We start from the raw sequence: 9,761 nt of genomic DNA, 5'->3' as shown, positions 1-9,761 counted from the left end.
TGGAGAAAGGTGGGCACTTATTAAGCAGACTGGCGCCATTGACTCAAGATCTCAAAGCTCTTATGTACTCAATCTCCACACCGAATTCTATTGGGAATAGAGGGAGTCAGTCCTGTCATTTAAATATGCATTTATAGGTAATTTACATAGTAGGCACGGTCATTTCAAAAATAAGAGGGCATCCAATGAAGAACCAGAAAATGCCAAAATTTTTTGAATGACCAGAGTTGAAAGGAAAGAACTCATCACCTCTTCTATCCTCTCTCTCTTCCCCAATTCCCTTCTTTGAGTGAACAAATTGCTAAGGATTAAGAATGTTTGGCAAAAGCATTTCCCTTTGGAGCAAGGGGAAATTAATTTGGCGGTGGGGTGAGGGGGTTGTGGGAGTTGTGAGCATGAAGCCAGGTGTTGATGATTTCCTTGTAAATATGAGAATTTCTAATTAAAAGCTGGCAGCCCCACCAAACAGCTTGCACCTTGTGGGAAAGCGAAGACTGAAAGGTTGGGTGGAATGAGGAGGCCTGATGTAATCACATTCCTTTGAACTCAAACCCTTTCCTGTGGGTAAATGTTTTCCTGGGATATGATGCTCTGTTCCTAATAAATTTCACCAGGCAAAGACATAGACATACCACCTAAAAAGGACTTCAGATGACAAGAGTTGCTGCAAGTCAGGAAATAGGTCTGATTTCCCATTTACGTAGGTCTGTCTGTTCAGCAGGGTTCCCAGGTCCCTGTCACGAAGTTATCTGCTGACTCATCTTGAAATTGGAGAGTTTTCAATTTTCCATTGTGCAGAGTTCTGTCTCTCTCTAGAGGAGTCTTTTTTTTTTAAAAAAATGATTTTATGTGTCATATATGAACTATGTTTCACTGCTTTAAATTCTAACAAGAAATGTTACTTGTTCCTAATTTCACTATAGGGGGATGTGGAACCCTTCTCAATGCAGACTGTTAAAAAGCACAAGCCATGGGCAATTAGTGGCCTAGTTTTTTGAGACAAACCACTAAAACATGCATCTCGTTTTTTAAAGCCTTGCCAAATTTTAGTAATACTTTTTGGTTTTTCATTTAAGAAGTGTAGATTGTTTCTGTCACTCCCTTAAAGTTCATTTACTTGTGCAACCAGAGAAATGAGTTTCAACATTTTTTCCTTCTTATTAGTCAGAAATAAGATGGTTTCTAATAATTCTTCAGTTACTTTTAAACAAATTCTTTCTGTTCACATACGAGGTTATAAGGTTTTACTCTTCTGGTCTCGAGTTCTGGGTATGTCTGGCCAGGTAATGAATCCCAGAGTTGAGGGGAGTGGAAAGGACTTTAGACACCCCCTAGCCCAAGTCACAACTGTTGAAAGAATTCTGCCCACACCCTTGTCAATCCTAATTGCTCATGTCGCCTCTGCTTGGACACCCAGTGATGTCTCTAGTTTGTAAGGCCATTTTAGGGGAGATGAACTCATTTTCAAAGATGAGCAGGACAGACTAGATACAAAGTCTTCTGTTCATTCAAGCATTCCTTCATCCAGCTGACAAATATTTAGTGAGCTTCTCATTTGTGCCAGGCAGGCTTTGTGTTGGCTCTGACGACAGAGGTCAGCAGAGCACATGTGGTCTCGGCCCTCGTGGAGCTCCCAGTAGGGGAGAGAGACATTAAACAAGTCAGTGCATGGAACCTTTAACTGAGACTATTTTTTAAAGTATGGGTTAGATGGAACATACTATACACAATGGAATATTACTCGACCATAAAAGAATAAAAACTTGCCATCTGCAACAACATGGATGGACCTACACGGTATTATACTAAGTGAAATAAGCTAGTCAGAGAAAGACAAATACCATATGATTTAGTTTATATATGGAATCTAATGAACAAAATAAATGAACAAAATAAAAACAAACTCATAGATACAAAGAACATAGTGACAGTTGCCAGATGGCAGGGGGCTTTGGGGAATGGGTAAAAAAGATGAAGGGATTAAGAAGTACAAATTGGTAGTTACAGAACAGTCACGGGGATGTAAAGTACAGCACCAGGCTTTCCATGCCAACAGGGATCTTGCAAACATAGTGAACGTTCTTAAAACCCATCAAACTTTCTGTAAGGAGGGTGAGGATTCTCTGTATCCACAGAAAAGCGACGTTATGACAGCAAGAAGAGTGGCTATGGTGGGCAGACTAAACTGATTTTCTGCAAGAAAACTAAAACTACAAAGATTGTGCTAAGGCTTGAATGCATTGAGCCAACTGCAGACCTAAGAGAATGCCGGCTGTTATAAGAGATGTAAGCATTTTGACTGGGAGGAGACAGGAAGAGAAAGGGCCAAGGATCCAGTTCTAAGCTTTATATTTTGTTTTACTATGTGCCAATAAAATCTTCAGGATAGGTTTGCTTAAAAAAAGATAAAGCACAGCACAGGGACTACAGTCAATAATATAGTAATAACTATGTAGGGTGCCAGGTGGGCTCTGGAAATATCAGGGGAACGTTTTGTAAAGTATATGATTGTCTAACCACTGGGCTGTGCATCTGAAACCAATACAAAATAATATTGAATATAAACGAATACAAAATAATATTGAATGTAATTGAAAAATACAAATTGAAAAAGAAGGAAGTGTGTGTTAGAATTTCTTAAAATAACTCGTTAAAAGAGGCAAGTGTCATAAAGGCAAGAGTATCAATACAACCTAGATGTTTTCAATAAAGGAATGGTCAAGTGTTTATAATATATACTATTTGACAATATTATATAACTTTAAAACTAGCCTGGAAAAGGGATTTTATTGATTTTGGAAAATCTTATGTTCTAAGTTTAAGTAAGAAAAGTTGCAAATGCAGAAATAATGTTCACTGTATACTCAGTCTATATATGCATAGGTCTAGAAAATGTGAAAATTATATTAAAATTTTTTTCCATTTTTATTAAATATACTATAAATATGCAGCTAAATATATTTTAATAAAATGTATAAAACATACTTCTGTGTGACCACAGCCAAGTCAAGGAGCAGAACATTGCCACAGGTGCCCTCTCCCTGGCCCCACCCCCATACAACGTGTGTCATAACCTTCTCTCTCTTCCCTGCAGGCAACACTAGCCTGACTTTTATGATCATTATTTTTCTAAATCCTCACCTGAGGATATGTTCATTGATTTGGGAAAGAGATAGAGAGGGAGAGAAACATGGCTCAGTTGCCTCCCATATGTGCCCAGACCAGGGATCAAACCCACAGCCCTTTGGTGTACAGGACAACGCTCCAACCAACTGAGCCACCTGGCCAAGGCTTGTTATTTTTACCATATAGTTTTATCACTGTATGCATTGCTAAGCAATATAAATTAGTTTTGTCCAGTTTTGAACTTTATATTTGTGGAATCATACATACGTTTCTTATTTCTTTTGCTCAGCATTAGGTTTCTGGAATTCATCCTTGCCATTTTGTCGGGTTGTAGTGAATTCATTGCATCTCTTCAGTGTTCCTTTGTATGAATGAATATAGCACAGTTTACTTATCCATTCTACTGTGGACGGGTGTTGGAGTAATCTCCGGCTTGGGTCTACTACAGGGAATCATGCTCCTATCATTCTACTTTCTATATCTATAGATTTTCCTATTCAGTACATCTCCAACAAAAGGAATCATAACGATATGTGGTTCTTCATCCCTGGCTTATTTCACTTCGTATGTTTTTATGGTTAATCCATATTGTAGCATGTATCAGTACTTCATTTCTTTTTATTGCCAAATAATATTTCTTCACATGGATATAGAACATTTTTATTAATCTATTCATCAGTAAATGGACATTTGGGTTGTTTCCACTCCTTAAAATTTTTTTAAATTAAAAATGTGTATATTCTCAATAAATGTTAGCTATATTTATGGTTATTATCTGATACTTACATTAAAAACTCATCTGTCCACTGTCAGAAAGGAGATATCACATATTTAGGCACAAGTAGCAGCAAAGCATTCACCCTTTGAAAAAGTTGGGAACAGCAGATACAATAAAGACAAAACATTGTCATCTATATCAATGCTTTACATCACTATGAAGAATTTCCTCCCCCAGCTCCCCTCAGACTAAAACTCCAGTAAAGTTTACCATGAAGGCAGTAGGGAAGAGGTGTTTAGAAATTTAAAGAAGTTCATTGTGTTTGCTATCTAGGTCAAAATGGTACACAACAGACACAACATACTGGGAAGTAGAAGCTTGAGTGGCAGAAGAGATGGCAATAATATAAACCCTTAGGATTTCAAAGAAATCCGGGGGACAGCATTTAATTTCCACTTAGGGGGTGGGGATGGAGATAGGATTCGACCCTCTTCTACCCAGACCTAAGGGGCGGAAACACACCATCGGAGTTACTCAAGAGGTAAGGCCCAGAATGCATTGCTGGCGCCACCTCCCCCACTTGTTGGCTGCTAAGCAAGGTGCTGTGAATCTTCCACTCCTCTCCTCCCTGCTGTGTTCCTTCTTGGCAACATTCCTTATGGATAGACCATATGGGCAGCTTTGGATCCTGTATTTGCTTTGGCTTGGTGGTTTGCTGCTTACTTCCTGCTAACATTCCTCCACCCTCACCCCAGAATATGGGTCTCTCAGAGCCACCTGCTCCTTCTCTTCTCTGTACCCCTAGCCTCTGCTCTCAGACCTCTTCAGCAGCTACTTGGCTTTTGCCTGGGACTCAAATCTAACTTTTGTTCAAATATTTTCCATCTGAACTTCTTGTTTGGATCACATAATGTCTCACCATGGTGGGCCTATGTTGGGATCAAAGAGGGTAATCCAGGATGGTACTGGAAAAGTCAAGTTCATATAACCAAATGACTTTTAAGTGAGACCAAATGAAACCTTTATTCTTATGTGCTTCTGTCCCAAAAGCCTCAGACTCAGAGCAGAGACAATTATAGCCAAGGAGGCTAGTGCTGAGTGTAAGGCCAAAAGCCAGCTTAGGAATGGACACCGGCTCAGAGCTGGCACACATGCTTTTAGATTCTCTCACATTCGTCCTTCTGGGTCTTCTTAACAGAGGCTGTTGGCCTAGTAAGAGAGTCAGGCCAGGCCACAGTCCAATGTCGTCAGCATGTGTGCTTAACCGCCACACCCTACATGTGGCATGGCATGTTCTGGCTACTCACAAACTACTCAGTGTTCATCTCCTCCAGTGCAGTTCGGAAAAGGGCTTGTAGCCATGACTTACCTCATTTTCCCCAGATATAGGGGTCCCACAAATAAACACACTTACTACTTAAGGAGCTCCTTCCCTTGACTTTATCTTGGATGGACATCCCAACCATGAGCACTTTATTGAGGTGGAACAGTGTTGTGTTGTTCATCAGGGTGTGGGTTTAAACCCCAGTTCTACCAGTTACCTGCTGAGTGACCTTGAGCAGTTCCTTTAACATCATTTACCTGTTCTCTCAATTGTGAAATGAAGCTCATAATCCAAGGGGGTGTGAGAATTTAAGTAAGGTGGGTGATTCCCTGGAAAATGCGCTCAGTCATCCTGAGACAGGAAATAAGATTGATATCCTGTGTGGAGAAGTGGTCCCTTCTTCACCATTGACAGGCATAGAAAGGGTGGTGGGTAGCTGAGTGGGGAAAAATGACTCTGTGTGTGTACTCAGGGCACAGTGTGTAATGAGCTGTGCCCTAACACTTGGTGTCTGAGGTGTGAGGGTCCTTGCATTTAGGTGACATGGACTGAGGACAGTAGAGCATAGCAGGTGCATTTCTGGAAATGCCTGTTTGAAAGGGTCTGGCTCCTGGAATGAAAAGAGGCCACCTCAGACATCAAGTCATCGATTTCATGGAGGGAATGTCTCTAGGGAGGTTTTGTGGAATCTCAACAGTGACTGCTGGCAGTGGCGACCACAGCCAAAAATAATGAGGCTCCTTGGCAGTCTAGGTAAGGTTTGGGGTTTTATGCCTTACAGCAGCACTCACCTACCAACGCTTCAGACAGAAGAAGCCTTCCTGGGGCTCGGAGCTCTTACAACATGATGCAGAGGCATTTAATGCTCATTTGAGAACATGTAAGCTCATTTCATACCCTGAGCTGGTGAATTGGTTACATTTGTAAAGTGGTTAGCAGGCTGCCTGACACACTTTAAGGGCTCCATAAAGGATGCTCATTTTCATTAAGCACACGTGCCACAGCAGCCAGAGACCAGGGCAGTGCTCCTTGGCAGCTGATGCTCCCTATGGGGAGGGTGGCGGCTTAGGAGCTGGGAAAGGAGAGCGGAATCATTTAGCAGCTGACACATACCCAGTCACTCCAAGGAATCTCCCTTCCCAGCACAGAAGGCTGACCCAGTTTGCCTAGCCCTTCTCCTGAGACTCTGGCTCCAGCCATAGTTCTGAGCTGGGAGCATCTTTCCTCTTAGCTGGCTGCGGCCGGGAGGCAGAGGGGGTAGCCTGGGGCTTGCTCAGACTTGGGAGCCGTGAGCACTAGCTCATCTCCTCTAGCACTCCCTGGGGCTCTGGAGGCTGTGAGAAAGGGAGGAGAGAGGGTGTGGGGTACCTCGCATGGTCAGAACGGCCTCCCCTCCCTTGGAACATGCAGCAGCCAGTCCCTGGGCTCATCAGGTTGTTTATCAGCCTCAGTCTTACGGGAAACATGCCCACATGACAGCGCTTTGCAAGTTGGAAAGTATCTTCCAAATGTACAAAACCTCACTTGGCATAGGATTTAGCTGTAGGACTTTTTGAACCTTGGAGCACAGGATCCTGGGTCAATTCTCTCAAAAGAGCATTTGCATCTCTTAAGTCATGTTGGCTGGGGGGTGCCCTTCAGCACTCCAGGGGCAAACCTGGGGTTCTGTTTTCTTGCCTGGAGCCCTTCTGTGTCCCTAAAGAAACCAGAAGAATGGAGAGTGACATCAGTTGGGCCATCCCAATCATTGCTTCCCATGGAATCTGATTGTGGGAAGCTCGGTGGGGGTGGGGGCGGTGCGGCTTGGAGGAGGGAGCGAGGGGAGCAGGCGGCCACGAGAGGTCTCCCAGGGCAGCTTTCACGTGGAACCATATCCTCTTTCTGGCATAGGCGTGCCGCCTGAGGTGCAGGAAATGTCACCTTCATGCCCAGGTCTGCCACCCATCCTGCTGCTGCCTTTGCCCTGGTTACCATTAAGAAGTTCAAAAGAGCTTTCCTTCTTCGATGGTACTATTCTTTTACAGTCATCAGGGCAAAGCCACAGTCTAGAGTCGCTAATTTCACACACAGCCATGAATTCTGCTGCATGTTTCCACTTCTCCCATCTTCCCACAGGGTCCTGCATTCCACGGCCACTCAGACCTTAAGAGGCCGCCTATCCCCTGGGCTTGGAGCCCCCGGTCACACTTGCTTCACCTTCCTTTGCTTATGACAAGGTTTTATACAAGCCCTTTTAGTCTTCCATAGTCTCTCTGTAATCCCCTTTATATATAAGGGACCAGGGAAAGGTAGAAAAGCAGAGACAAGGAGAGAAGTGAGTTTCCTTCGATCACTAACAGGACAGCAGCAAAGGGGAAAGGACCGCTCATCTCCTGTGGCTGTTGAATCTGTTCCCTCCCTTCTGCCTGGCTGAGGCCTCCTGCCTGGGCTCCTGCAGGATTTCATTCTTTCAACAGGTGATGGAGACAGAAACCACCCGGGCCCTCAGGCCCAAATGCCCATCGACATAAGGGGGTGTTGGCCAAGCAATCGTAAAGGAGCAATGGAAAAGGGGAAGTCAGAGACCTCTTGATTTGCTCCACGGCCTCTGAGAGCCCCGTACCCTCCCGCTGGGTTAGCTCTTCTCCTCACGTTGTGCAGCCGCCCTGCATTCCAAACTGGGGTCAGCAGGCAGTCTGGCCCCTCCGGACAGCACCCCATGGCCCTGCCCCCGCCCCCGCCCCGCCTCGTCCCAGACGCTCCCTGCCAGCCGGCCCTACCGCCCCGCTCAGGGCTCCTACTCAGGATGTTGTCCCTACGCAAGCCCAGCGTGGTCACCACGTGTCCAAGAAGCTTTCACCAACACCCGTGATGGAAATGGTCTTTCACCACCTCCGCTATGCACTCCCTTACGAATTTTAGGACTTCTTTTGTGGAAAAGATGTATGTTACAATAGTCAAGGAATTCACAGCTACTTTAGGTAATGCAAAGCCCCATAGCTGACAATGAAACTAGAAGACCTTGAGCTATCCGCCGCTTGGCTCATTTTTCAAAAGCCCACCCTTGTCCGCAGAACATTCACAATTCATCATTTCTGAGCAATGGCTCTGTTCTAGGTGCTGAGTATCAAACTGCAACATGCAAAGCACGGTCCCTGGCCTTTGTGAGTTTACATTTTGAAGAGTCCCCAAGAAGCTCACAGTCTGCATCAGCTGAAAACCACTGATGGCCCCTCTGTTTCCAGAGAGCTGCCTCCCCTGGGAGCCTGGCCTGTGACAGATATCCCTGCGCTTGGAACACCGCATAGACAGATGTCATGGCAGGACTGTGAGCACATCATTAACTCCCAGTTTTGCACGTTTATTCTGGTTCTTCTCAGCCAGGACTGTCTTCCCCATACCCACTTTTCAACACCTGACTCAGGTTCCCTTCTCTGTGCTCTGCACTTCTGCTCTCCCCCTCCTTTGAACTTCTTTCAGGACCTGTAATTCAGCACCGCCTAATTTAGCTCTTCTTCTCATGGTTCAGAAGCGTGGCATTTAGTGGCTTTGAAGTTCGTGCAGAGGGACGTATTTGACAAGGAGACTTGCTCTCTTGCCGTCGGTCAGGTTGTTTCGGGGACATAGCTACCCAGCCACTCTGCTTCCACCCCCTTTGCCTCTTACTGGGGCTCTGACACTAATTATGGTCAATGGAAGAAAAGTGGCCTGTAGTGCTTTTGGATGGGGGTTCTGACAGTATCTCACGCGCCATTGTCACTCACCCTTCCTTGTCATCGACAGTCTCAGATGCCAGATGTTGGAAATAGCAGGGCTTCAGGAGGGAAGGGGCCCGGATTCCCGAGTCTTCACCTGGACAGCAACTCCCGGGAGAGCCAACCAGGAACGTCTGCGGACTTCAGGCAAGAAATAAACTTGGATTATGTTAAACCATTGAGATCTTCTCTGACCGAAATAGAGTTAGATAAATTTAGGACTGAATTCATCTCTGCTACTTGTTAGCTGTGTGATGTTGGGAAGAATCCTCACCCTTCCTGGGCCTCAGATTCCCCATTGATAAGAAGGCCTTAATAGTACCTAACTTTGCAGAATGGTTATGGGATAGAAATAAGATATTTCCAAAGTTCTTGGGACATTGTAGAAACCAAAGATTCTCTGTTACTTGTGTGTGCACATGCTTTCCCACAGAGTGGCTTCATGTGTGTTGATCTTGTTACTAGATTTTAAATCCTTTGAGTGCTGGTTTAATGTTGTAGACCCCCTTCTCTATTTGCCCTAAAGCCCAGCACAGTGCAAAATGCATAGCAGATATCAATAAATATTTACTAAAGGCAAAACTATATTGGTTTAAAACAAGCAAAGCCAATGTCTTGTGTCACCTCTTTAATGATTTCACCTCTCAGGCCACCCTCCCCATCACATACCTCCCTTCATTCTCTTCCTCCAAGACCCTTCCCTGGCTGGGCCAGCTCCTCAGCTTCCCGCACCCCACCCTACAAAGTAGATTTTTGTGTAAACTCGTTACTCAGTAAGTGAGTAAATGGGTGTATCTCTTTGGATAAAAGTCCTTTTGTGGTTTGTAACCAATGGAGCAGACGCCAGACAGGGAAGGGA

This window comes from Pteronotus mesoamericanus, unplaced genomic scaffold (genome assembly GCF_021234165.1).
Source record: "Pteronotus mesoamericanus isolate MK-2021 breed Mesoamerican mustached bat unplaced genomic scaffold, CSHL_Meso_final contig_164, whole genome shotgun sequence".
Taxonomy (NCBI): domain Eukaryota; kingdom Metazoa; phylum Chordata; class Mammalia; order Chiroptera; family Mormoopidae; genus Pteronotus; species Pteronotus mesoamericanus.
Note: the sequence above shows the minus strand (reverse complement) of the source record.